The sequence below is a fragment of the Polyodon spathula genome, chromosome 8, assembly GCF_017654505.1.
Source record: "Polyodon spathula isolate WHYD16114869_AA chromosome 8, ASM1765450v1, whole genome shotgun sequence".
Classification (NCBI taxonomy): Eukaryota; Metazoa; Chordata; class Actinopteri; order Acipenseriformes; family Polyodontidae; genus Polyodon; species Polyodon spathula.
The window spans coordinates 41,603,167-41,631,101 of NC_054541.1; the positions used below are offsets into that span (position 1 = coordinate 41,603,167).

The 27,935-nt window shown below is 39.4% G+C and overlaps 1 protein-coding gene across 2 annotated transcripts in view; it reads left to right on the forward strand.

Annotated features, from left to right (window-relative positions):
* Positions 1 to 786: 786 nt before the first annotated feature.
* The window catches only part of LOC121319969 (contactin-1-like), a 95,433-nt gene continuing 68,284 nt past the window's right edge, over positions 787 to 27,935 (forward strand). Inside the window, exon 1 of one of the 2 annotated variants that reach the window (XM_041257996.1) lies at positions 787 to 883. The gene's annotated coding sequence lies outside the window, so the exon portion shown is untranslated. Of the gene's footprint in view, positions 884 to 22,201; positions 22,411 to 27,935 lie in introns of those variants that run through there. The other variant, XM_041257999.1, reaches the window with a different exon arrangement.

Sequence of the window (27,935 nt, forward strand, 5' to 3'; positions counted from 1 at the left end):
ACAGAGCATTTGTTATTTTAATTATAATCATTATGAATTATGTATTGAAAATGTGTGTGTGTCTATATATACACACACACACACACACACATTTAACACACGATTTACTGAATTATCTTTGAAACCTATCATAGCTTTAGTTTGTTTAATAATGATCATGGTTAATATAATCATGTTCTTGCTTTCATTGCTATGATAACAACTCGTTCAGCCCACTGTATCATATAAGGCAGCGACTAAGCGATTTTCCATTTCGGCGGATTTACCGTCTAAAACCTTTTTTATTTTTATTTATTTATTTTTTAAATCCTGTGTACAAAATAGACGACGGGGTCTCAGTGTGGTGCGTGAATCTATTGCAGATAAGATAGCTGAGAGTCCTGGTGTGTAGAACAGAACACTGCACTGGACAAGATGCAGCGACCTGCAGATTGAAATGCATGATGTAAATCGATCAGCATCCCATAGGTCTGGAAACTCATGTTGTGATTCTTGCGGTGGTATCAGACGCCACCGCTTCCTATAGTTTTGGGTTTGGTGATTATTACTGTCAGTAAGAATCTCTTCCTCTCGCACAATGCCGTGTCTTGCTTTAGGCAAGACAACACAAATTCGTTGTGTGGTCCCTGAATCCTGTGTAATATTTCACTGCAGACTCACTGCAGATATTAGCATCCCAACCCAGCCCAATACAGATGGAATGACATCCTTTTCGTCCAATGGAAACCCCAAGCGCGTTATGCTTACACGTCAAACATCACCCAGTATCCAATAGAATAATAATAAAAGGTCCCTCCTGTCGGTTGGGCATGGTTGACTGGCGGTGCGGCGGACATAGGTGTGCTTTGCAGAGACTGAACAGATCGACGGTTCTCCGTTGCAGGTAAGAAAATAAAGGCATGCGAAAATTAGAACCCAGACAGTTTAATTAGCGGTGGTAGCCAGTGTGCACACATGTGAACTAAAGCGGCCAATGCACCAAACTACCGCAATGCAGAAACATGGCAGCGGGTTTCTCCAGAAAGCCTATGTAATGTAGATACTTATACGAATAACCTGTTCTTTAAACGAAAAAAAGGTTACATTTGTGTACAGGATGCATTGAAATGTTTTACTTTACAGGACTATTCTTATTTTTTTTTTAAATAATACGATATGTCCATACGAACATATTGCGCAGATGCTGTTAAATTAATCCTGTATTAGACTGTACCGGCATGTGGAAATAAACATCAACTATGACATTAATGTTAATGTAAATATATTATTATTATTATTATTATTATTATTATTATTATTTATTATTATTATTATAAATTACACTACAGCTATTAAAGATAAAAATATTATATTGGCTAATATTGTTTTGCCAAAAAAATAAGGAACAGAAAGGGCGTGTATAATTCACAAGCACGAAGCACTGACAGGGTTTATTAATAATTAAAATGTCAAATTATGCACCAAGTGCTCGCTTAATAAGTAATGGTAACAATTTGTAACACCTTACTGAACAAAAAGTAACAAACAAACAAACCTGATTGTCAATGACATTTTCCAAGCAATTGCACCAATATTCGCGATTAGGGACGCGGTGCTTTGACAGGGTGGAATGAGAAACGCGCAGCTCCAGACACCTATACTTCCAGTTTCTGCATTCTTACAGTATTTTCACAGTACACTGTTCTTTATTAGAGGGTGCGTCCTCCATAGTTACTGTATTGACCCCTTGAATTGGCGGTATCTGTGTGTAGCTCTTACCTGCATAAGGATGAATATAATTTCCTAATGCAGTAATCCACAATTTCTAGAGACATTTTGCAGTGTGACCGATTGACATAATACATTGTATGCTAAGTACTCAGGTGCTTTGTGAGTTGACTTACAGTATCTTTTCAACCTCAACCTGATGCTTATGGGTGGGGCATGTTGTATGTGAAGCATTTGAACTTTCCTAAGCCTTCATATCAAGTTATTTTAAAGCATTTGATCATGCTACCAGTATTCCCCAGTAGCCAAGGGTCACTGTGTACACGTTGAATCTCTTATATGAGCCTTTCATATAACATAATGAGCCCCTAACAAGCAGAGTTTGCTTGAGCAGGTCTTGGAAAGTGATTATACTGTAGTTAATGCAGTTAATATAGTATTGTTTTAGGTCAATGCAAGCTTATTGAGTAGGTATGTAGAAGGTGGTACTCACCATTTTAATTGCCATGTGCTTGTGATAGAAAATGGAAAATGCACTTTAAAGTGCATTTTATTTTATTCTTGTATTTTAAACATAATCTTATAATATATGGGATTTTCATAGTTGGTAATCCAGAAGCTGTTTAAAAAAAAAAAAAAAAAAAAAACCCAACGCTTTTGGCATTTTTCCAAATAGGCAGGCTCTCATTGAGAAGTTCAGTATTCCTCAATGTTCTTCTTCTCCACTGCTTAGAGTCTGGAAGAAAAGTGCTTGTGATCCCACCTGACCTTATGGTTTACATGGGCAGGATAGCATGCTATTCCTATGATTTGTTGGTGGTTTGTTTTCCACTGAAAATATCTGATTCTTCAGGAAGCATCTTTAAAGGCAGTTGGTGGCACTGAAAGTGTTTAACAAACGCGTGGTTGTATCAGTCAGCCAACACAATTTACAGATACATTACTAAAATGACCTATTTGAAGTCAAGACAGCCAGTTCAATGAACTGTAGGCTGTATGATATCAGAGATCTCCAGCCTGGTGCTTTTGTACAGTGGAAAGATCTGTATTGGCAAGTGTTAATACTGCCTGAGGGCAAATCCCTTCTGGCCTACGTAAAAGTGATGCTCTTGATTTCAGTATATGTAGATGGGCGTTGTCTCACTTGGTATTTAGGTAAAGTACTGTTCACTATATTGTGCCTTTTAATCATATATGAACTCCAAAGACCTGATACTTCCTGCAATCTATGGGAATTTAGCAAATACATATGGCTGTTATTTTGCCAGCATGAAATTAATTTCATTTTGTCAAGAATCAGCATCTGACACTGATTAAGAATGTCTAATACAGTTGTTAGCATTGATAAGTGTACTTTTTAAAAAGCTCATTCTAAGTTAATAAGCTGTTTAGGGTGGTGTTTATATCAGAGCAAACACAAGGCAACTTCACTGTACCACGTAATTGCAGGTCCTCAGGGTTCCTGCCGAACACCACAGGTACTTCCACTCAAAATTTTCTTTAGCCATCATGTGAGATTAGAGATTGAGACTAATTTGGTTATTAGTCATGCCCGCTTCACCTGTGGCTGTGCCCTTGGTTAGCTAATCAAATTAGTCTCAAACTTTTTAGTCTTTAGTTTCGCATTGATGATGCAAAAAGCCCTTGTGGGAAACTAACTTGAAGCATGTAGCCAATAAACCATGCTGGGTTCAAACATTTTAAAAATAACTTCAAAAGATGAAATGAAAGACAACAAAACAAGAACTGGAAATTAAAAAACATGATGTACATGTTTATTCTACCATTAATGGCTGCTGTTTGCCAGTACCACAGGGATCAATATTAGGTCCTCTGCTCTTCCTAATCTACATTAATAACTTAAAAATGCATTAGTAAGACCTCATCTAGAATATTGTGTTCAGTTCTGGTCACTTCTGCTACAAAAAGGATATTGAAGAGTGCAAAGCGATCAGAATTATTCCTGGTTTAAAAGGCATGTCATATGCAGACATTCTAAATTAACTGCATCTATTCAATCTTGAACAAAGAAGAATATATCTGATTCAAGCATTCAGAATTCTAAAAGGTGTTGACAGTGTCGACCCAGGGGACTTTTTCGACGTGAAAAAAGAAACAAGGACCAGGGGGCACAAATGGAGATTAGACAAAGGGGCATTCAGAACAGAAAATAGGAGGCACTTTTTTACACAGAGAATTGTGGGAGTCTGGAACCAACTCCCCAGTAATGTTGTTGAGGCTGACACCCTAGGATCCTTCAAGAAGTTGCTTGGTGAGATTCTGGGATCAGCTACTAACAACCAAACGAGCAAGACGGGCCAAATTGCCTCCTCTCGTTGGCAACCATTCATATTTTCTTATGTTCTTAAGAACATTCCAGAAAGTTAACAGCTTTAAGCCATCAACATACAACCTACTATTTTCCTAATTAAATGAAATAACACCAAGGCAAGATGATTCTCAATGCTTTATTTCCATCCTATAGCCTAAGCAAGCGTCCACATAAGAAAACTGCATTATTTAGCACATTTAGCCTTGTCTTTCTCATTGATGTCAGAGGCCAATGACTGTATGACTACGGAGGCTGATCTACCGTCTGAACAGAAACGAAGCATTATGATGTGGAGTACATAGGAGCTTACATTGATGCCATTGCCACAAGAGGACTTTAGTCAGCTCTGAATTATTCCTGTCAGTCAAAAAACAATTTTAGTAAGTCTTATTTAATATAAGATTGAGTATAATTATTTTGTTAGCTCTATGTATGTAAATAGCAAAGGCTCCGACTGGAATGGATTTCAGAAAAGGGTTTAGCTTGATAATAAAATCATTTTGAATGTCTTATGGAAATGATTACTTGGCTGTCCTGTGATCTTTAGTGGGGTGAAGTTAACATTTGTCAGTTGTGAGTTTTAGCATTTCCAAGATGCTTTGCTTTGGTGGTTGAAAACTCATTCCAGGTCTGTAATAAATGATGATAATAAAAAAGGACGTTACTTTATCTAAAGGCTGTCTGAAGACAATTAAGATCAGAACATGTAGCAACCACCGTTCATTTTAATGGCTGAGACTGGCGTATAGCCACATCTTTTAGATTTCATTTTGAATGTCTTTTGTAGACTTTTTTTTTTTTTTTCAAAGAATGTGCTTACTCTGAATATGCTTTACTGGTAGCAGGGATAAAGGATCACATTTTTGCTGGGTTTTTATTCCAAGCAAACAGATTTTCATTTGATAATGAAACCACATAATTGTGATTGGCAGGTCTGGCATTTTCAAGCAGTGGTGATAAATTTCCCTTACTTTTATGAAGCTTGTTTACATGGTCAAACCATTCACTGTTAAGTTATACTACTTTGCCAACTGTAATGTCATACAGTGTTAAACCTGAGAGAAGCACACACACACACATACGAATGAAGGTCATTCTTCAAAAGACGCAGTGTGACAAACTTATATGCTGAAGGGCACCTCCTCTTATGAACAAATTACTTTTGATGTTTCAGTCTTCCTGCTGAGTAGGAAAGTGAGGAGCACAAGTTCACTCGAGCACACCAGAGCTATGAAGCCAGTGCTTGTAATGCTGTTTCTTTTATGAGCAAGCCAAGTTTGGATTCTTTGAAATTCATTTCTCTTCATACTTGCAGTCTTTGTTAACACAACAAGGATAATTAAGCAGCCATTTGGTCGGAAGAATTGCACATAAATCGCAGTATGTCTTACATTTTGCCGTCAACTTCTACAGTTCAGCATGCCTTCTGTCCTTGATACAACTGATAGTATCAATGCCTAAACATTAATACTGAACAGCAGTGTAAGACATTTCCAGTTAGTAATCAGAACTAAATCAGAACTAAAAACACAGTAAAAAACACATTTGTGTAATTTTGAGAAAATACACTCAAGCTCTTCTTTCTTTCTTTCTTCGTTTCACAATTTTCTGCCTTGTAAAAAAACTGTAGTATTGATTGACCATCGTGATGCAAGTATGTGAGAGATGTCAAGTGAAAGACGTTGGGTGTTATGGTTCGTACGACATACCACTTACCAGCGTTATTCAATTGAAGTACAATACCCTGGTTCCTGTTTTTAAGCTCCCCACATTTCTGCACAACCGAACCAACGCTAAGCCCTGGATCCATCCTTTACAATGTGAGGTGCATACAGCATAAGCCTTGTATTGTGCAGAGGAGGTTGTCCTGAGGGCCTTGGTCATCAGTCCTGTATGTATTTGAATGCAGTCACTCCAGTGCCTGAAAAAGCTAACATGGCTTTGGATAATTTTAATAATTATGCCTATCGTCCCATCTCAAATCTGCCCTGCCTTGCTAAAATATTAGAACAAGCTGTCACTTTGCAATTAAATTGCCATCTAACTGCAAATAAACACTATGAACCTTTGCATTCTGGTTTTCGACAACTACACAGTACTGGCCTTGTTAAAGTTACAAACAATCTTATGGCAGCTGATTCAGGTGTGTTATCAGTTTTAATTCTTTTGGCTCTTAGAAGGTTTGTTAGGCATTTCTGGCATTGCACAAAAATGGTTTCAGTCTTATCTTACTGGGGGTTAACACTCTTGGCGGTTTTAGTTCTGAGGTTGGGATGCTAACATCTGCTGTCCCACAAGGCTCAATTATGGGCCCTCTGCTATTTCGTATGTACATGTTTCCCCTTGGTCACATAATAAGACTGCATTGCCTGAATTATCATTTTTGTGCAGCTGACACCCAAATTTATGTGCATACTAAATCTGATGTTGATGTTGCTGCCTCTGTGCTTGCTGATTGCATTTCTGATATTAAGAATTGAATGTCACAAAACCTTCTGCATCTTAACTGTGACAAGACGGAGGTTATGTTGCTAGGCACTGCCCACCAGTTACATAAAACCAATGCTGTAAACTTGTCAGTTGATGGTACCAGGCTTGAGTTTAGATCCCAACTGAGAAATGTGGGAGTTATTTTTGATCCTGGATAAACTTTTGAACCTCATGTGCAGAATATTGTAAAGGCATAATTTTTCCACCTTAGAAACATCGCTAGGGTGTGACCTATGCTTTCTGCTTCTGTAGCTGAAAAACTGGTTCATGCATTTGTACTACTAATTGACCACCTTGACGCTCCTCCAGTTGCTCCACCTGCCCTTTTCTCCTTCTCCCCTCTCTCCATTGCTGATGTTTCCGGCTTACTGTTGAAATCAACTACTGCCACGTGCCCCATGGACTCCTGGCCTCTGTGCTTCTGATCTTGCTCCCTCCATTATGCACACCCTCAACCTGTCCCTGGACTGTGGCTTGGTTCCTGCTGCCCTCAAGCTTGCCAGAGTCACACCGGTATTCAAAAAATCCTCCCTTGACCCGTCTGACTTATCAAATAATCAATCTCCCTTTTCTTTCAAAATCCCTCAAAAGGGCGCTGTCAGTCAGCTAATGAAATATTTCACCGAAAACAATCTGCTTGAATCTCTCACAGTTTGGTTTCCGGCCACATCACAGTACTGAAACTGCTGTGCTCTGGATTGTGAATGATCTCCTGCTCAATGCTGATGCTGGTGCTTCCTTTGTGCTTGTCCTTCTTGACCTAACAGCTGCTTTGGACACCATAGATCGTGGCATTCTTCTTGACTGCCTTCAAAAGTATGCTGGAATCTCTGGAACCTGTCATTCCTGGATGTCCTCTTACCTATCCGGACGCATACAGTCTGTTTTTTTATGCTAAACTTTAACAGGATGGTGTTTGTGGTGAAGTCAGACCCGGAAGAAACACTCAGTACTGCCAGGTGAAATGTGAATTGCGCTGTTGCGCACTTTAATCAGTAAACAGAAAATAAAAGGTTGAACAAGAAAAACACTTTGTAAAATAAAATGGCACAGTAGCCAAAACGAACAGACAGACAGACAAATGGTGGACAAACAAACAAGTATTGTGCTGGTTGTAAGCCAGCACGAAGCAATCGTTAATCTTAGTTTTTACCTCCTCTCCACACCAGTTCTCCACTCACGAACACACAACCCCGAGTGAGTGAAAACATGCTACTTTTATGCAGCTGTACCGAGACTCGATTGCTAATCAATCATTCAATTGTAGTCTCGGTACAACTGCACGTGAATTAATAAAGTGCAATTCCCCGTGCTCGCATATTACTACATTTTACCTGCACGTGAAGTGCTGTGCAATCCTCGTGCCCAAATAGAAATATACATTTTAAATCACTTGTGTTCATAACCCATATTATATCCCGTGTACCAACTACAATACACACTACACGCAACATACAACACAAATAAATAGCCTAGGGGCAGGGCACTTACCCCCCCCCCCCCCCCCCCCCCCCCCCCCCCCCCCCCCCCCCCTTGTGCAAAGCACACCTGGCCTCAATGGCCACCTCCCCCCTTAAAAACCCAGCAGTCCAGGTCAAAGTCTTGGGCCGGGAAGGGAAGCTTCACTGAGCCCATGGCTGAAAATGCTGTCAGCTCCCCTGCCGGTAGTGGCACAGCTGACAGCATGGTGGTCCACTCCCACAGGGGAAAGGCTGCTGAGGAAGGTGGTCTCCTGACCTCTACCCCCTTTTTCATAGCCAGCAGCTCCCTCTGATGGGGCTGCGGCCACACTGACCCCTGCCGCCAAGCAGAGCTGACGGCGACCCCCAGCGAAGCAGTTCCGGTGACCCCAGGCAAAGGCAGCAGCAGACCCTCGGGAGGCGAGCCCCTGGCCATAGAGGCGGCAGCGAGAGCTCTGCTTCTCCCTCGTACCCTGCCACCCATGGCTTGACAGGCAATTCGGAGACAGAGGCAGCCCCAGGCGATGCGGAGCAGCAGGCAGCCCCAGGCGATGCGGAGCAGCAGGCAGCCCCAGGCGATGCGGAGCAGCAGGCATCCTTGGGCATCCTATGCCATCAGCATCCAGTCCTGGTCCTTCATCTGGTGAAGGGAGAGGCAGCTCCTGCTCCTCTCCCCCTGATGGTGATGGAGCCAGAGACCGCTCCAGCTCCTCTCCTCGTGATGGTGGGGGAAGTGACTCCAGCAGGCATTCATCCTCTGCTGGTGGAAAGAGACCCTGCAGGCATTCACTCACTGCTGGTGGAAAGGGACCCAGCAGGCATATACCCTCAGCTGGTGGACGGGGACCCAGCAGGCATTCACCCTCTGCTGGTGGAGGTGGCGAAGGCAGAGGCAGCTCCTGCTGCTCTGCTCCTGGCAGTGGAAGTGGTGGATGTGGGAGCAACGTGTAGTCTCCTGATGATGGAGGTGGGAGTGGCGTGTAGTCTACCCTTGTTACAGGGTACGCATCATAAACCGACGCATCAGAAACTGCAGCTAGTTCAGAATGCTGCTTCCAGGATCCTTACCAGATGTAAAAAACGTGATCATATCACCCCTCCCCCCTCCTTGCCTAGCTGAACTGGCTACCTGTAAAGTTCAGGATTATGTTCAAAACTCTCCTGCTCACCTACGATGCTCTTCATCAGACAGGTCCCGAGTACCTCCTCAACCTGCTAACCTGCTATGCTGAGGTCTTCCAACTCTGGACTGCTTGTTATCCCCAAGCAAAAGTGCACCACACTCGGACAACAGTCATTTAGCTTCATGGCTCCGACTTTGGAATTCTCTCCCAGCTTTGGTGCGTGATGCTCTGACCGTAGCTCACTTTAAATCAACTCTCAAAACCCATCTGTTCTCTCTTGCTTTCCATACTCCTTAAGCCAGGTATCTGCTATTAGCTGCTGCTACTATTTCATGTATTGTTACTATCATGTATTCTGCACTTTCCACTGTATTTATTGTACTATTTTATGTATTATGCACTTTCCACTGTATATAATGTATTATGCATTTCTGTATTTGAATTATTATAGATTTTCTTGAACTTACTGCATCTTGTAAAGCACTTTATGATGGTGTTCCACTATGAAAGGCGCTATATAAAATAAAGATTGATTGATTGATTAATGTGACTGGGTTTTTGTTCTTGTCCTTGCAACAACAGATTTAAAAATTACAGCCCCCATCAAAGTTGCTTGTGATTTTTTTCTTGTCATGTAATAACATTTAAATTACATTTTACATTATGATGTTTCTAGAAATAAACATAAATGCAAATACACAAGGGTGGTATATACAGTAATAGCATACTGTACTGTACCCACCTCTCATTAATCCATCACTCTCGTTTAGCCTTCAGTCTGCGATGTAACGGCTTGATTCTGTTATAAAATACTACATATAACTATCACATGCATTTTCTGAATTTTTTCTTACAGTAGCACTATATTCCTTGTTATTAACTGTCATTCATCAGTCCCAAGGTCCCATTTTGATAACATAAGCAATTGATTCAATAAGGAGGTAAATTTGGTATTTGAAGAATAGCAAAATAAATGTTTGATTGCAATACGTGGTTGATTCAAACCAACGATTCTTATTGGTGGTGTGGCAGGCTGGCGAGTGGCTAGAGGCCCAGAGACAGACTGCAGTTCAAAAAATAACTATTATAAATAAACACAAAAATGAAAGTGCACAAGGGCAAAATAAAGATTTAAACACAAATAACAAAACACAAAACTTACAAAAATAAAAGATTTCCAGGCTGGGCAATGCCTTCACTGGATTTAGAAAACAAACAAACAAACAAACAAACAAACAAACAAACAAACAAAAACAAACAAACAAACAAACAAACAAACAAACAAACAAACAAACAAACAAACAAACAAACAAACAAACAAACAAACAAACAAACAAACAAACAAACAAACAAACAAACAAACAAACACCAGCCTGCTTCCTCAGCTCCCTCCTCCCAAATGGGAAGCAGAGGCCTCCTTTTATGTCAGGTGGCTGGGCGCTGATTGATCGTTAATTAACCTAATCAACTAATCAACAACAGCCACATGAACATAATAAACCCAGGCAGGTAGGGGAAATTAACCCCATCCCTGCCAATTTCAAAATGGCAGAGCTTTGCTCTGCCACAGGTGGTTTTCACTGTAACTATGTAGATGCATACCACTTATACAGACACACTTTCCTGTCATGAATGCAACTCTACAAGTATGTCTTTCTGTATTGTAGTGCAATAGATTTATAAGCCTTGAAAATCAACACAACTAAAAGGATTGAGGTATTGAATCTGTCAAAGATCAGTCCATTTACACTGCAGACTACAGAATGCAATCAGTGCTCAATTTGTTCACACCAGTTGAGTCTGCCTCTGATTTCTAAATGCCCATGGCAGTTTGATTATGGTTAGTGACAGAACATTTAATGTTATCCACACTACATTTGTCACAAGGACAGTTTCAATTTCGCCTCAGCAAAATTAAACTTTTCTTTCTGTTCTACTGACTCACAGTTTCATGATAGTACTGAAGCAAAACATGTTTATTTTCACTTAAAATCTGGGCCAATCTCAAAAGATATATTTTTAATTGATTCACACCCCTAGATTACTCATTAGATTCCAGAGATATTATGGGGGTGTCTGTCGGTCAGTACATTTGTCCAACTGTGGGTCCCTTTGTGTGTACATTTATTTCAATACTGTACATCAGTCATTTTAATATACTAATATACCATGATACTAACACCGTATTTGTTTATCTGCTGACACCTAGGTCTTAACCACCCAGCTGTTTATCCCACTATTTCCACGTGGAGCCATGCAAGTCCAAATTTGTCACTCCTGTGAGAATAGCATGCAGGGGTTATATGTGCATCTGCAAAGTTTAACCTCTTACGCCCCCCTGTTCCGCGGGTGGAACATGGTACTGCAATTACACATTATATTTCAAAAATCATCTGTAATATTATTACAAAAGCAAAACAGCAAAAAAAAAAAACTGACTCAATATCAAAAACGTTGTTTTCCTACCGTCAAACAGCGAAGGAATTTTTCGAATTCGCCATTTCACCGCTGAGATATTCCCTTCGCAATGTGTCATATACCTCACAGTTCAAAAACAACTCAGATCGACTAGCTGTGAGTTTCGCTGCTCTGGCCTTACATGTATCTGTTGATGGTGAAATCTCCCTGATCACGTTGTAGGGGAAGTCACAAGCTGTCCAATCGTACCTTGACTTTGTTTGTAACCTAATCCATTGAAGAGTAATTGATGTGCGTATGTAAACAAGACACATATTTGCAAGCGAGAGCGCAGCATTACGCACTTAGGATCAAGGTTTCTTACCGTTTTCTGATCATTTTTCAATTTGTAAAATTTATAAAATTGAACGAAATGGCGAGCAGTGTTCCAAAGCATCCCAAAAGAAGTATATTCAGTCTTTTTGAAGTTTTGGAGGAGATGGATAAAAGTGAAAGTGACGGCGAAAATGATCAACTTTCTGGGTTGGAAAGCGCTGATTCAGCGTCTGTGAAGCAGCATCTGAAGATGGATTGGAGCCTCTTCAGGATTTGAAAGTATAATGGATCCACACTACATTTATTATTATTATTATTATTATTATTATTATTATTATTATTATTATTATTATTATTATTATTATTATTATACGTAATTTTCAATATGTATTTTTACTGTAAATGTTATTAGAAAATGCAACCATTTGACTGTCAAGGGGCACATAGAAATAACTTTTTTTTTTTACAATTTTTATTGCATAGTAAAGAGCAACACCATGTCTCATCTGTGCTGTGCTGCTGTATACGGTCCCTGATCTTTACGATGCAATACAAGTTGCAAGAAGTAATTGTTGCTTCCTGGCCGTCTTTATTATTTTCTCATTTATGTTCATTGATTTAGATTATTGCATGGGAGTGTTTAGCAAACTTTTTTATATTTCCATGATTACAAGGAGTGATGTTACTCACCTAGAGACAGTGTAGGTTTCTTGCCCTTTCAAGATAAGCTGGCCGCCTGCTCCAACAGTCACTCACTCAGTTCCTTTGTTTACCACATGTCAATCAAAGTAAAGATGAAAGGAACTGAGGTGTTTTCAGTCTGGCAGCCTGATTTAGAGCAGCAAAGGTGTCTGCAATCCCATTATTATTATTATTATTATTATTTATTATTATTATTATTATTATTATTATTATTATTATTATTATTATTAGACTTTTAGCAGACACCTTTATCCAGTAATCAACATATGTTCACGTGTCAGCAGTGCTTGAATGAGTGTAACCACTTTATTTTGAGAAAAAAAAATCTTCTCATTATTTTGTTTCTTGACATTTACATACTTTCAAGCAAGTGAGTAACAAAAATACAGTCAGGTACTGAAAATTCAGAGCTACAAAAAAAATCTCAGTAGCAACATTCTCCTGCACAAACACACAGTTATGTGAGAGCAATGTGCCTGACAGTTGTGGCATATGAACTGAGAGTATTTGTCATGCATACTCATCATGGATACATTTCGGGCACCCCAAAGCTCTCCAAAAAGGCCACCTTTTGAATGAAATATTGGACAAATAAGTAAAAAAGAGGATTACAAAATCTAATTCATGTGGCAATGTATAGCGTGTGAGGTGCCAGAACGTAACCTCCCTTTTAGAACTTGCTCCAGAAACTAGTGTATGACTGGCCATAAAGATTTACACAATATTCATTTTTGGAGAGGTTTGGGGACCCTTGGGCCTAGCTTTGTAAAAACTCATGTAGAATTTGATTCCTTTATTCAATCAGTTTCAAATTTTTATCCAGTGTAGTAGACATGTTGGGGAAGCACTGGAAAAAAATCTGGCTCTTTTCATATGGTACAAGGTGAAAAAATGACGAAAGAATTTAAATAAATAAAAAGTGTTTCTTGTTTTTTATGGGTTTTTTTTTTATATTTCTCCTTCCAATGTGGTACTGAGTAATGGCCAGGGGGTTACCTTGAATTCAAGCCCTGAACCATGCCTGTGCTGTCCATACTTTGGAAGATAATGTGATTTAATTAAGGCCATAACCCAGGAAATTGCCTGTGGGAGGCTGGGGGTTTAACAGGTTAACATGTCTTTTAACGTGCTGCAATGAAAAAATAAGAAAACTGTTTTCTAAAAGTTTATGCAGTTTTGTTTTTTCCTGGCAGACCGGGTCATCTGTGTATACACAGCTGAGAGTGATAAATGGATGCCTGTGTATCTACAGAGAATAAAACGAAGAGATTTCTTTATTTATTTGTTGGTGTTACAAGTAGTAAGGAAGCCTTTTCAGGTATGTTACTGGTCAAAACAACATATTTATTTATTGTACCTACACTTCACAAATAATAATTAATATAACAGTGCTATACACCCGTCCCTGAAACTGGGGAAGATACTGTATATGACTTGAATGAAAATTTGCCACGGAAGTTTTCTGATGTATGTGTTCTAGATGAAGACGTTCACATTGTTGAGGGTTTGAAGTGCATCTGCTTTGAACTCTATCACAGAAAAAATAAATTCTAAAAAATGATATGCCTGCACAAGTATTATAATGTTATTATAATGCTGCCATTGTAAAAATATGTGTGTGCATGTATATGTATGTATATATATATATATATATATATATATATATATATATATATATATATATATATATATTATTGTATATTTTATTTATATAATGCTGCCATTGGGGGGAAAAAAAGTTCAATTGAAAAAAAATTTAAATTCTAAATTGCTTATTTGAGGGCTAAGAATGAAGAATCAATTCATCTCTTATTTTAGACATGTTGATATGGTCAGTGGTTATATTATACAAGTTGATATGGTCAATGGTTATATTATACATGTTGATTTGGTCAATGGTTATATTCTACATGTTGATATGGTCAAATGTTTAAATAACAGCCGTGACAGGGGATGCATGTTACTGACACACTAGATAGAACACTTTGTTAGCAATCCACCTTCAGTCTTAATAATACATTGTTAAATCAGAACTTAAAAACTGAGTTAAAAAGAATACAGTTACTGGTCCACTCTGTCACATTTTCAAGCGCAGAAATGTGCAATAAGTGTTACTTTTTTTAATTATAATACAGCTTTCATATTCATTGTGAATTTGGTTGTATGTCATCAACAGGCATGGATTTGTAGAGTACTTCAATTTAAATCAATAAAACGGCAACAAAATAATGTAAAAACAATTGTGTCCCATCAGGGTATCGCCATCCAACTTGATAGCTCTCTGTGTCATGCAAATATTGGCATTACTGGAGAAAGGGCATACATTGCATATGTGTCCTTGTCTATGCACCATCTGTGGTAATCATATCCTCACATTCACTATGAAATTATACAATCATCACAGTATGTAATTATCTTTGAATCCAATTTAATATGAATGTGTTATAAGGTCACTAATTGTTCAGGTGACTGAAACAGCTGCTGGTCATTTCTTAGTTAAGGTACTGGGAGAGGGGCAACGGGGTATGCTTAGCGACAACTAAAACCAAGGATTTACAATGTGCAATAGAAGTTGAATTTGACTGCTCTCTCCTACAGATGAAAAGAGAAGTTAAAGCAAAAGTCTCAAAGACAGTACAGTATCGTAAGTCAGCATCTGTACGTTTGTTGTTGAAGACAAGTGTTTTACCCATATAACACAGAACTACCGCTTAAAAGACATGAAACGTACCTCTTCTCTACCCTAATGTATATTTTAAGAGAAAACTTTTTTTTTTTTGTTTATATTAAATCTTTTTACTGGCAACGGGAAGGCAGTACAAAGAATGACCAGTTTACAAAGAGTCTTGGAATGGTTGATATACATTTTTTGTTGGGGATTCAGTGAATTGAAGCTTTGATGAATGCAAATAAAATGTTCCTTTAGTGGTTAGAAATACTGATTTGGATTTCATAATAATTGCAGTGAATATAATACAGTTTGCACATACTATATTATTATATTGGTAATCTATGCTGCAGATCAAGTTGTAACCATCAGTGGTCTAGACACAGATGTCTCGAGCAAATGCAAAGAAAAATGAAGATACAAATGGCTGATTAAAAAGCCTTACTACAGCGCTGCCCTTTTCTGCCAAATGACAAGCTGCAATTGCACCACAGTTGTCGCTACCATTATCATGGACACTTTTCAGTGTAGCTAGAGTCTGCCAAGAAAATAAACACATGCAGTCTTTTTAGTTTTTAGCATTCTGATTTTAGGACATCATTAGTTGTATTTGTCACAAATCTTATTTGTTTTATATATTCACATTAAAGATGTCCAGCTGTACCTTTATACATTAAAGCAATACATAACTTTGTATTCATCTTGATATTTTGCATGTGTCCCAAATAAGTGGATCGCAAATGTACATTTTTATGGTTCCAAGTAAAGGGGTCTGTATTGGTTGTTTTTAATAATTTATAACAATCTCTTAAATAATTTGGATAGATTAGTACTGAAGAGGCTTTCCACAGGCCCTATTTAATTATAATATAATAATGTATTTGTAATTATTTATGCAAGCAATCAAAGTGTTTTAAATAAGCGATAATTTATTACTGAGCCCAAGAGCCCTTACCTGGTAGTACTGCTATTACTAGGTAACAACTCATAGGTAACAACTACTAATTGGGGTCCTATTGAAAATGCTCAACAGAGCCAGACTGTCAATTGAGTTGAAGCACTTGTAGTGTTTGTAGCACTCTTTGCTTCACAGAAAGCACATAATTATAAAAATAATGTAATCTCTCAGAATGTTCATAATCAGAGCTCACAAATACAGTTTAACAGTACAGTAGATCTTCTCTATTCAGCCATGCACTATGATTTTACCAAACTGCAGCAGAGGAGTTCAGAATTGAAAAATATGAGACAGATGTAATTATAATTGTGACCAACTGTATTTATTTACAGTATGGAATGTTCTTTTTACTTTCATCCTAAATTGATAATGAGTCACTGTAATGAGACACATATTGCAAGGGGGATCAAAAATGTGATATTCAGATTTGCTATTCTGAACTATCAGAATGCATTTCATTATCACAGCATGGTTTGGATGGTGGAACGAATCCGTCTACAGGGTTCTGGGTTAGCAAAAATCTACTGTACAGATAGGGGAAATAACCAGCTGTTTTCTGTCACTACAGACAAGAAATACAGGCAGCACCTTTATTTAGGACCTTTTAGAGGTGGGGTCATACAAAATTGTAAAATGTCTTTCCCACGATTTGCAGTTACAGAGTTTTTGTGTCCTTCATCATTTGTGTCCATTCTGGACTGGGGACAGAAGGGTAAGTCACTTTCACATTTTACAAAACATGTATAATGCAGGCTGTGTGGTCTGATGGTTAAAGAAACAGGCTTATAATTAGGAGGTCTCCGGTTAAAGCAATGGAGGACCTCAGTTCAAATCGCAGCTCACTCACTGTGTGACCCTGAGCAAGTCACTTATATTCCTTGTGCTCTGTTTTGGGTGGAGATGTTGTTGTAAGGGACTCTGCAGCTGATGCATAGTTCACACACCCTAGTCTCTGTAAGTCACCTTGGATAAATATTTACTACAGTAACATGTATGTAATATAGTGTGCGCTTTACTGCAAAATGTACTGAAACACTGTATTATTTAATCTAGTAAACTGTATGCCCTTGTATGTTTGTATGTTGCCCTATAGGATGTATCTTGTACGTTGCCCTATATGTGATACATCAAGACATTTTAAGATTTCGTTGTATTAACGTAGCGTTAACATGCTGCTCGTTTATTGTAGTTTAAGGAAGGTTCAATCAATCACTATTTACTGTTTGCCATGTGGCCCCTTTACATATAAAGAAATATATACTACATACTACAATTTCTACAATAAGTACAAACAAAAAGTACTTAAAATGAAGTACATTTCCAGTATGTTGAGGTTCTGTTAGTCCTGTACGTTGGTTAATTTAATTGGCAGTTTTTACTATGGTTATTATAATTAATTGCAGTGTTTAATTTACTTAACTGGATTCTGTACAAGAAATAAAGAAGAAATGTGTTAATTACATACTTTATCAAAAGAAAAACAACAGTAAGAAAATATGTTCTTCTGCACACTTGAGACTGCGGTTTCAATCCTGGACACATCATGATACTAATGACTGTGCCAATCGCAGTTTACAACCTGCTGATACATGGAAGAAATCCAAAAGAAAATATCTGTGCTTTCAGGAAGCTTTACTGTATATTAAGGACACCCTGTCCCTTCTCTTTTACTCTGGGCAGCTCCTAAATTGGTTGTGGATCAATAGCCTTGTGGCAGAGCAAAGCTCTTCCCTTTAAATTGGCAGGGATGGGGTTAACTTCCCCTACCTGCCTGGGTTTATTATGTTCAGGTGGCTGGGGTTGATTAGTTGATTAGGTTGATTAACGATCAATCAGCGCCCAGCCACCTGATATAAAAGGAGGTCTCTGCTTCTCATTTGGGGAGAGGGAGCTGAGGAAGCAGGTTGGGTTTTTTTTTTTTTTTTTTGGGTGTTTGGAAAGTTTGAATCCAGTGAAGGCATTGCCCAGCCTGGAAATTGTTATTTTTGTAAGTTTTGCTTTTTGTCTTTCTTTGTGTTTAAATTGCTTTGTTTTGGCCCTTGTGCCCTTTCATTTTTGTGTTTATAATAAAATAGTTATTTTTTTGAACTGCAGTCTGTCTCTGGGCCTCTTTCCACTCGCCAGCCTGCCACATTTGGTGTCAGAAGTGGGATAGCGCCACCTAGAGGCTCAGAGCAGTATTTTTGTTTTGTTTTGTGGCATTTTTGGGATAATTTTTTTTTTTTTTTGAAAAAAAAAAAAAAAAAAAATGGGAAAGAGCAGACAGCGGCAAAGGCAGGAAAAGCAGCAGCAGCTGAAGAAATGTAAGCTGCTGCAGCCACCACTGGAGGACCCGGCCAGCCTCTTCCCCTGGTGTTCCTGGTGTGGGAAGGAGGACCATCGTTGGCGGTCCTGCCCAGACGTGCCACCGGCAAACTGGTGTGGCCGGTGTGAGGAGGACGGCCACAACTGGGCAGGATGCCCCTACAACCAGGCCCAGGAAGAGGTGCAGTGTTCACCCCGGGCATCAGGGGCCACCCCACTACCTCCAGCACCACCACCTTCACCACCGTCCCAGGAGATCTGGGACTGGTTGATGCACCCTGAGGCAGACCTCGTCCACGATCTCCCCATAGTTATCAACACGCTGTGGCGTCGAGATGGGGAGAGGTGGGAACAGTGGGAGGAACAACACCACCCGGCCTCCTTCCCAGAGGTTGCCCTCATGGTGGTTAATTACCTGGCTGTAGACATGGGAGATGCCCCGGTCACTCCAATAAAGAGGGGTGAGCCGCCTTCCCGAGAGCCAGAGAGGGAGGAGGAGCCTCCGTCGCTCCCAGAGCCAGAGAGGGAGGAGGAGCCTCCGTCGCTCCCAGAGCCAGAGAGGGAGGAGGAGCCTCCGTCGCTCCCAGAGCCAGAGAGGGAGGAGGAGCCTCCGTCGCTCCCAGAGCCAGAGAGGGAGGAGGAGCCTCCGTCGCTCCCAGAGCCAGAGAGGGGTGAGGAGCCGCCGTCGCTCCCAGAGCCAGAGAGGGGTGAGGAGCCGCCGGCGCTCCCAGAGCCAGAGAGGGGTGAGGAGCCGCCGGCGCTCCCAGAGCCAGAGAGGGGTGAGGAGCCGCCGGCGCTCTCAGAGCCCGAGAGGAGGGCTCTCAGAGCCAGAGAGGAGGAGCCGGCGCTCTCAGAGCCCAGAGGGGAGGAGCTATGGCCCAAGGATGCCTGCCTTGCACCGCCCAGGGATGCCACGCCCGCTACGCTCAGGGATGACACATTTGGATCGCCTGGGGTTGCCTGCTGCTTCGCATCGCCTGGGGTTGCCTGCTGCTCCGCATCGCTTGGGACTGCTGGTGTCTCCTTTTTGTTTTCTAGGGTTGCAGAGGGTCCACTGCCGTCGCCGCCTCCGCCACTAGAGGGAGCCGGGCCGCCTCCATCCGCTAGAGGGAGCCGGGCCGCCTCCATCCACTAGAGGGAGCCGGGCCGCCTCCATCCACTAGAGGGAGCCGGGCCGCCGTCACCGCCTCCGCCACCAGAGAGAGCCGGGCCGCCGTCGCCGTACTACCTTGGAGATTCGGGGCCCCCTCAACCAAAGAAGGCTTGGGGGCTCCGACATCAACCCCGCCCACCACCACCCACCATAACAGCCCACCCAAGGGACATAATTGGACTCTTGGGGGGAGGGGGGTGGGGGGAAGGGGGGAGTTGGCCGATTGCAGCCGGTGTACGTTGTACATGGGGGGAGGTGTGTGGCAGAGCAAAGCTCTGCCCTTTAAATTGGCAGGGATGGGGTTAACTTCCCCTACCTGCCTGGGTTTATTATGTTCAGGTGGCTGGGGTTGATTAGTTGATTAGGTTGATTAACGATCAATCAGCGCCCAGCCACCTGATATAAAAGGAGGCCTCTGCTTCTCATTTGGGGAGAGGGAGCTGAGGAAGCAGGTTGGTTTTTTTTTGGTTGTTTGGAAAGTTTGAATCCAGTGAAGGCATTGCCCAGCCTGGAAATTGTTATTTTTGTAAGTTTTGCTTTTTGTCTTTCTTTGTGTTTAAATTGCTTTGTTTTGGCCCTTGTGCCCTTTCATTTTTGTGTTTATAATAAAATAGTTATTTTTTTGAACTGCAGTCTGTCTCTGGGCCTCTTTCCACTCGCCAGCCTGCCACAAGCCTATATTACATAGTACCACAGATGAGTGAAGTACATTTAAAATGAGAAATTTCATTGCACAAGGCAGTCTGGGCATCAATAATTTCCAAAAGCACAGACATAAACTAATTTTAAAGATTTAGTATTGCTATCTGGAAGTTGCATGCTTTTCCAACATAATGCTGAAGGAAATTGTATTTTATATCCCAACTAACCTGTGTCATGACACAGAGTGTGGACTTCCCCTAAACCTGCATAGTGTATTTGGAGTTTTATGCCATGTTTAAGTAAGTACTATGTGGTTTTCCTGTAGTAGCATACAGTATGCTAACGTTCAATATGCCCACTGACATTAATGTGAAACCTATGGAATGAGGTAAATCAATATAAAATGACATTCTGCAAGTATGCCCATGCTTGCTCTTAGAGTACGCAACAGAAAGCCTTTGTAATGGTTCAAACATTCATTTCCGCCATCACTGACTGAAACCCAGTCCTTATCTGCTATATTGTGATGATCATTTGGCACTTGTCACTGACGTGTGTGTGTTCATGTTTTCCATAATTACCATTTTAACTGTCATTTTGCAGTTTCCAATTCTTTGCCAGTTCGTTCTATGGTTGAGCATGGTGTTTACGGGTCTTTTACATACTTCAATTTGTTATTATATTGTTTTAAAACAAGTTGCAATTCTTTTAAAATTACACAGGCAGTCCTAGGCAACAGTAAATATTTCTAGAGTATTTCAATTAGCAAGTATGTTTACGCTGTTGAGGAACATGTTCTAGCAGTGCAAACATTCCTTAACACTACCAGTGTCAATGACCTAGAAACAGAGTGTATAAACGATGCATTTTATTGATAACCGACAACAGAAATAGCGTACTTTTTTGACAAAAGTTGCCTGCATAACTAGGCATTTAAACTAATTGCGTATTAAGATATGACAACTGCCTTCCTTGCAGTTCATTCTTATACCAGCCAAACCTGTTAACCTGCAGATCTTTAAAGGTTTAAAAACCCTATCAACGTCATAAGCTAACTGTTTTACATGCATGCCCTTTTAGTTTTTTATAGTGATTGGTATTTGTCTGGCAAGAAATAGGTGGTGGTATCTCACTGGAACTGGCTAAGCATTTTATATATACATCTTTGATTAAAATATATATATATATATATATATATATATATATATATATATATATATATATATATATACTACTACATTATTAAAAGCAACAGTTTAACTATAGTTTTAAATTACAAAAACAACAAACTATTTCAGAATGGTAGAATTCTGTTCCATTCTATAATTGTATGTTTGTGCATGGCTTTTTTTTTTTTTTATACATAATCATGTTTTTTTAAATCTATGTATAGATTTAAAAAGAAATGAATGCAATACAGAAAATAAATCAAGCTGGTGCATTGACTAAAGTAACAACAAGGACTAATTCTGTTGACAATTTTGGTAGAGGCCAACAGTATTAATTGCTTGGGTGTTGGCTGTCTCGATCACTGGTTAAAATGCGCAAGTCCAGAAAGCAAGATGCATATTATGTTTCATTTCTGCAGACGCTTTCATTGAAGATTTGATAATAGCTGAAGGATGATATAGTAAAATTAGAATTACTGCTATTTACTAAAATAGTACGGATTTTGCAAACATGTCCTGAACGTGACTGAAGAAAAAACAGGTACATTACATTAAAAAATACATTGGTGAAATCCCAAAACACTATATTAAAATAAACTGGCTGCGATACCAGGGACTTTCTGATGTGTGAATGTATCTACAAGTGGCTTTCTGACAGATAAACATGTGGTGTAGAGAGACCAAAATGCAACAGATATTGTAATGAAATCAGTCAGGGGCAGCTTTGTGCTTCTGAAGCTCCTGCCTAAACAGATGGAGCAGGAGCTTTTAGATAACAGCGAAGGATCTGAAGATGAGCAGTGTACACTTAGTTACTTGTACAAGGGTGACAGGAGAACATGCGAGTGTTTAATAGCTTATGCTTTAAATAAACAGTATAAAGCTGTGAATGGATTAACCCCCAAGGAGTCTCGACTAATCATTGGAAACTGAAGGCTATTCTGTTAATTTTTTTGTCCCTTTTTAAGGTGAGTGAATGGACAGCTCAATCTGTATTCGTTCAGTGTTCATGTAAAATCCATTTCGAATCTATGCTTTTTTGAAAAGGTTTTTGTGAGATACTTGGTCGGCTGTTTTACACAAACAAGATACTGCTGCTTCTGAAATGTTATAAAAAAAAATTCTGCCGTGAATAACGGGTTAGGAGAGATTTAGAATACATTGCCTGGCATGCATGCTGCAGAATATTCAGAATGAAAAAAAAAAAAAAAACTAAAAAATGTAGTGTGTGATAGTTAGAAATCACTGCAGAAAGAGAACCAAGGGGATTTCAAACAAATTAGTAGTAAATAAAGAACACTGAAAAATTGCTTGATAAGAACGTGATGTTCTGCTCTTTTCTGGCTGTCCTCTGTGTTTTCCGGGCCTCAGTGGTGACTGACAAAATATCCCTTTGAAGATAGCATTGATGCAGAGAATTAGCATTCAGCCCGCGCTGTGCAACACACAGGTTGGTTTCTAGTTTCGTGCTGCAGTGTTTTCAGTAGGTCAGCTGACAGACTGAAACAATCTCTTTCAGCATACAAAGTGAGTATGGATAAAGAGGGAAAGAGGCTCGGTTGGCTGATGTATCAGCATGCCCCTTTAGCCACAGATCCATTTCAATTCTAATTCCTATAATTATTCAGCAGGCATAAATGCATGATTTCAGGGAAAGGTTATGAATCAACGCACATCTGCTGTTGATGCGGATCAAAGCTTGTTGTAAATGTTATACTGTAGTCCATAGCCAGCTGCTCCAACCACACTGTCCAGCCAGAAACACATGTAGGGATGTCTTCCAAGTTTAACAACGAGAAGAAAAACAACAACAACATTTTTGAGTGTCTTATTTCTCTAAAACAAGCACAAATATGAACATTATTATTTCTGATGTTGGTTAGATGCCTATACGGAAGTTTAAAATAATGGAATTCTAACTGGAGAATTGTTTTGACAATACCCTAGATTTCTTGCCTGTGAACAGTATGGCTGGCTTTTTAAAACTGAAAGGACATACAGTACCTCAATTTCAACAAGGCAGAAGTAGAATACTACCTGTGGATGATCCTGTGGTTAGTACATATGATAGTGCTAATGCCAGTTTACAGGATAGGACCAATTACAATGAATCAAACCTTTCCAGATCGTTTTATAGTTGCAGGTATGTTTTAAACACAATGTACAGTATCAGTCTTATGCCCTGTAGAGGACTAACATTGCTTTACATTAATTTTAATCCTGTCCTGTAACTGCTGATAAACGTTATATGATTACATTTTATAAAATGCCTTTTTGTTGGATTGTATTGGCTAGTACTGAAAGGAAACATAGCTATATAATTGAACACATATTTAAACAATAGGCTTGGTAAAACTGTTTGTCTAATGTTATAACAACGCGGTTGAAGAATGCGCTCCTCTTCCTCTACTGTCCAACAGTGCAGACAGGCTATTCTTCTTGTTGACTGTTTCTGGCTCATGACTGCGGTTCAATGGTGGTAGATGTGGGCTGTCTACTTACGGCTGATGTTGGAACTGTGCCTCTCTCAGTGTGCTTGCTAGCAAAGCGGAAGCTGTTGCAGCACTGCTATGTCCATTTTCGCCACATTGCACAATTAGCTCAGTGGGCTCTGCAAGTGCAAATGTAAACTTTGACATGCTTAACACATGTCCTTCTGCTGTGAGTACAGTGGAACAGTGGGGATCCAGTCTCTTTATACCAGACCAAACCGCAGGTGGCCAATTTGTGCGTCTCAGAGTGCCTCTGTTATAGACATCGCTCCTTTGCATAACAGCCTCCATGTAGCCTCCACTTTTTGTGATGCGCCAATAATATGCGAATAATGAATCACCCTGTATAGTATTCCCATCTTAGTGTGGGCACTATTAAGTGGATGTCCATAATACAAACCAATGCACAGACATATGGAGGACCTTGGAATGCATGATAAAGGATTAATGAAAAGCAGTTATTGTCTTTACCATGCAGAGTGTGAAAGATGGATACAAATACGTTAGTGTAATCTGGGCAGTCGAGCATATAAAAAATGACTGCTGGTTAACAGATAATTAAAATGAGCTCAAAAGCTAAAACTTTTGGACAACATTATATACTGAATTAGTAATCAGATTATGTACTGCATGTTTGCAGAAAGCAAAGAGCAGGTGCTGTATTGGCAATCAAAATGTTGGGCTTCCCAGGTACTTCATTCAAATGTTGCAAAACTTCAGCAGCAGAGAGCAATTCAGTCTCAATACAGATTCAAATTAGTCTTTTCATCAAAGGCTGCCTTTTACATATAGGGTGCTTGTTGTATTCTAAAGATTACAGTACAGTGTATATGTGCAACCCAAAGGCAGGTTTATGTAACTGAGAAGCTCAGTTCAATGAATAATGTGGTATTAAAATGTGGAACATAAACTGGATTCAGATTGTATATCAAAATGTCTTTTCTAGATCCAAGTACATACTGTCTACTGTAAGCTGTGGACATCTTTTAACAAAACACATTTGCATTACTTTACCTTTGCTGTTCAATCTCAGCCTCTGTTCACAAGAACTGCTTAGGATAAATTGTCTTTTGTCTCATATGCATCTTCAATTCCAGAATGTTCAGACTACATGAAGATATTTATGATTCAGTAGCTGATCTTTTGCTAATATATTCTAAAAGCAATCTTAGAGATTCATGATAGATGGTTACTTTTAATTTAAATTATTTTACAAAAAGCTACTGTAAAAACAATGTATATATGAATTGAAAGACATATATTTAAATATATGTATTTTAATAAAAAATATCCAGTTTTTACCACCTGAAGAAAAGCACATCCATCATAGATCGACAAACTGAATAGATGGCCAAATTAGAAATGACGTCATTAATAATATCCCTGGTATTTTGTGGTAAAGGTGTGTTTGTTCTGCATCCGTTGAAGAGAAAAAGGAGCCATTCATTGGCTTGGCTACTAATTTGTTAAATTTCCTTTCTTGCTCTTTGTTTAAAAAAGGCATTTATCACCATGGCACATTCAATCAAAATGTATTCAACAATCCATTCATATGTAATAACAATTTTGTATGGAAAACATTTTGAATCTTCAAATACGTGGACCGACTTTTGTCCCACAGGGGTTGTCAGGTGGTGGCCATCTTTAGTGCTTCTACAACAAACTATAAATACATGGAGCTTTTCCAAACATGCTCATTTGCTGTCATTTGCAGTCATCCAAAGCTCATCTACAGCTACAGTAGATGCAATCACCACAGAAACAATTCTGACTACAATAAATAAGTTTCCTGAATTAAATTATATTTTATTTTGTATAATCTGAGTAGTACTTCCAATATTTCTGTGCTGTATGTGAATAAACAGCATTACTTATTCAGCTTGGATTAATAAAACCACTATGTAAATATCTGCTCACATAGTATTCAGTGGTATGCAATACATTGTTGCTACTCAAATGGAAGCACCCTTTTCTCAGCCCTCTCTCTTGCCCAAGTAGATTTGCTTAACCATACCGGTCACTGCAAAGCCATTTAAACTCGCATATACACAGGGAGCTGGTATCTCTATGAAATCCAACTGTAGTTGTTTACTAGGGTTTGGTGTGCAAAACACGTTCGGAAATGGTGGCTGCTGTTGAAAGAATCTGGAGGAAGTCCATAAATGGCACAATAAATGTTTTGCTGCAGCCTGCAACTGTAAGATTAGTGAATGCAGCTGACATATGTTTTGCTGCAGCCTGCAACTGTAAGATTAGTGAATGCAGCTGACATATGTTTTGCTGCAGCCTGCAACTGTAAGATTAGTGAATGCAGCTGACATATGTTTTGCTGCAGCCTGCAACTGTAAGATTAGTGAATGCAGCTGACATATGTTTTGCTGCAGCCTGCAACTGTAAGATTAGTGAATGCAGCTGACATATGTTTTGCTGCAGCCTGCAACTGTAAGATTAGTGAATGCAGCTGACATTCACTTTGTTATAACACCGTTTGGGAAAAAAATTCAAGATAAAAAATGACATCTAGATATATATATATATATAGATATAGATGTAGAGCTCCTGCCCATCCTATCTATTCATTCAGCCTTGCTATTTAAACCCTTCTTCTAGCACTCCGCCCTGTCGGCATCCTGTTTGCTTTATACATGAGGTGTATATATTTCACACCCAAGAGTGCTCAGTCATGCATGTAATACACAGGCTGCCTCGTGTTTCATAACATTAATGTACTGCATATTCCAGAGAATAATTAAGGGAGCATTGTTGGATGGCAGTTGAAATCAAACTGCATGATTAAGTAATTTTGGAAAAAGAGCTTGTGTCATGGATAGAAGAAGCTCCACTTTTTATGCAGATTGATATATTGTTATCAAAGCCCTTGAGTAATCAAAGGCCAGTAGCAATTCACAGTGTAGCTGATAAAGCTTATGGTAAATAATACTCCTAGCAGGGAGAATATGTGTTCACATTATTCACTATGTGTGACTAACAGATGTATGCACATCTACTGTATTTCAGTATTTCATGACTGGAGTCTAAAGATAGCAATGTATTATAGTATAATGCATTCCATGGTGAATCAGGAGGTAACTTTATTTATTGATATTCAATTTTGAATAGAGTAAGCAAGTTCCCGTTGACCAACATACATATTGATGTTCCATTTACCTGCACTTGAGGAATCTCTGAGTCTGCTTATCCTGTTTAAGTGATTTTATAGATGCATTTTGTTCTAGCAATATGTGAGGACAATCATCATTACAAACTATATTTATCTTTTTATTTAAATCATCAGTTTCAGAAGTTTCAATTTCTGCAGAGACCAAGAGACATCATCTTGACAGTTTTAATATTATGTGAAAGTGGCTTCATAATGTTTGCAACATTTTAATTAACTTCTAGGATATAAGTGTTTCCAATATGAGATAGAATGGCAGTTATTTATTTACATTTTTTGAGTGCACACAAGTTGAATGTCATACTTAGTAATTTTAGCAAATACTTTTATCCAAAGCAACTTACAGAGACTAGGGGGTGAACTATGCATCAATAACTGCTACAGAGTCACTTACAATAGGACCTTGGTCTCATCCGAAGGACAGGGCACAAGGTGGTTAAGTGACTTGCTCAGGGTCACACACAGTGAGTCAGTGGTTGAGTTGGGATTTGAATTGGGGACTGTCTGATATCAGGAGGCTGTGTGGCCCAGTGGTTAAAGAAAAGGGCTTGTAACCATGAGGTCCCTGGTTCAAATCCCAGCTCACTCACTGACACACTGTGTAACCTTGAGCAAGTCACTTAACCTCCTTGTGCTCTATCTTTCAGGTGAGATGTTGTTGTAAGTGACTCTGCAGCTGATGCATTGTTCACACACCCTAGTTTCTGTAAGTTGCCTTGGATAAAGGCATCTGTTAAATAAATACTAATATCAAGCCCTTTTCTTTAACCACTGGACCACCAAGCCTCCTTGTAAACTGTGGCTACTTTAGATTTGCAACATT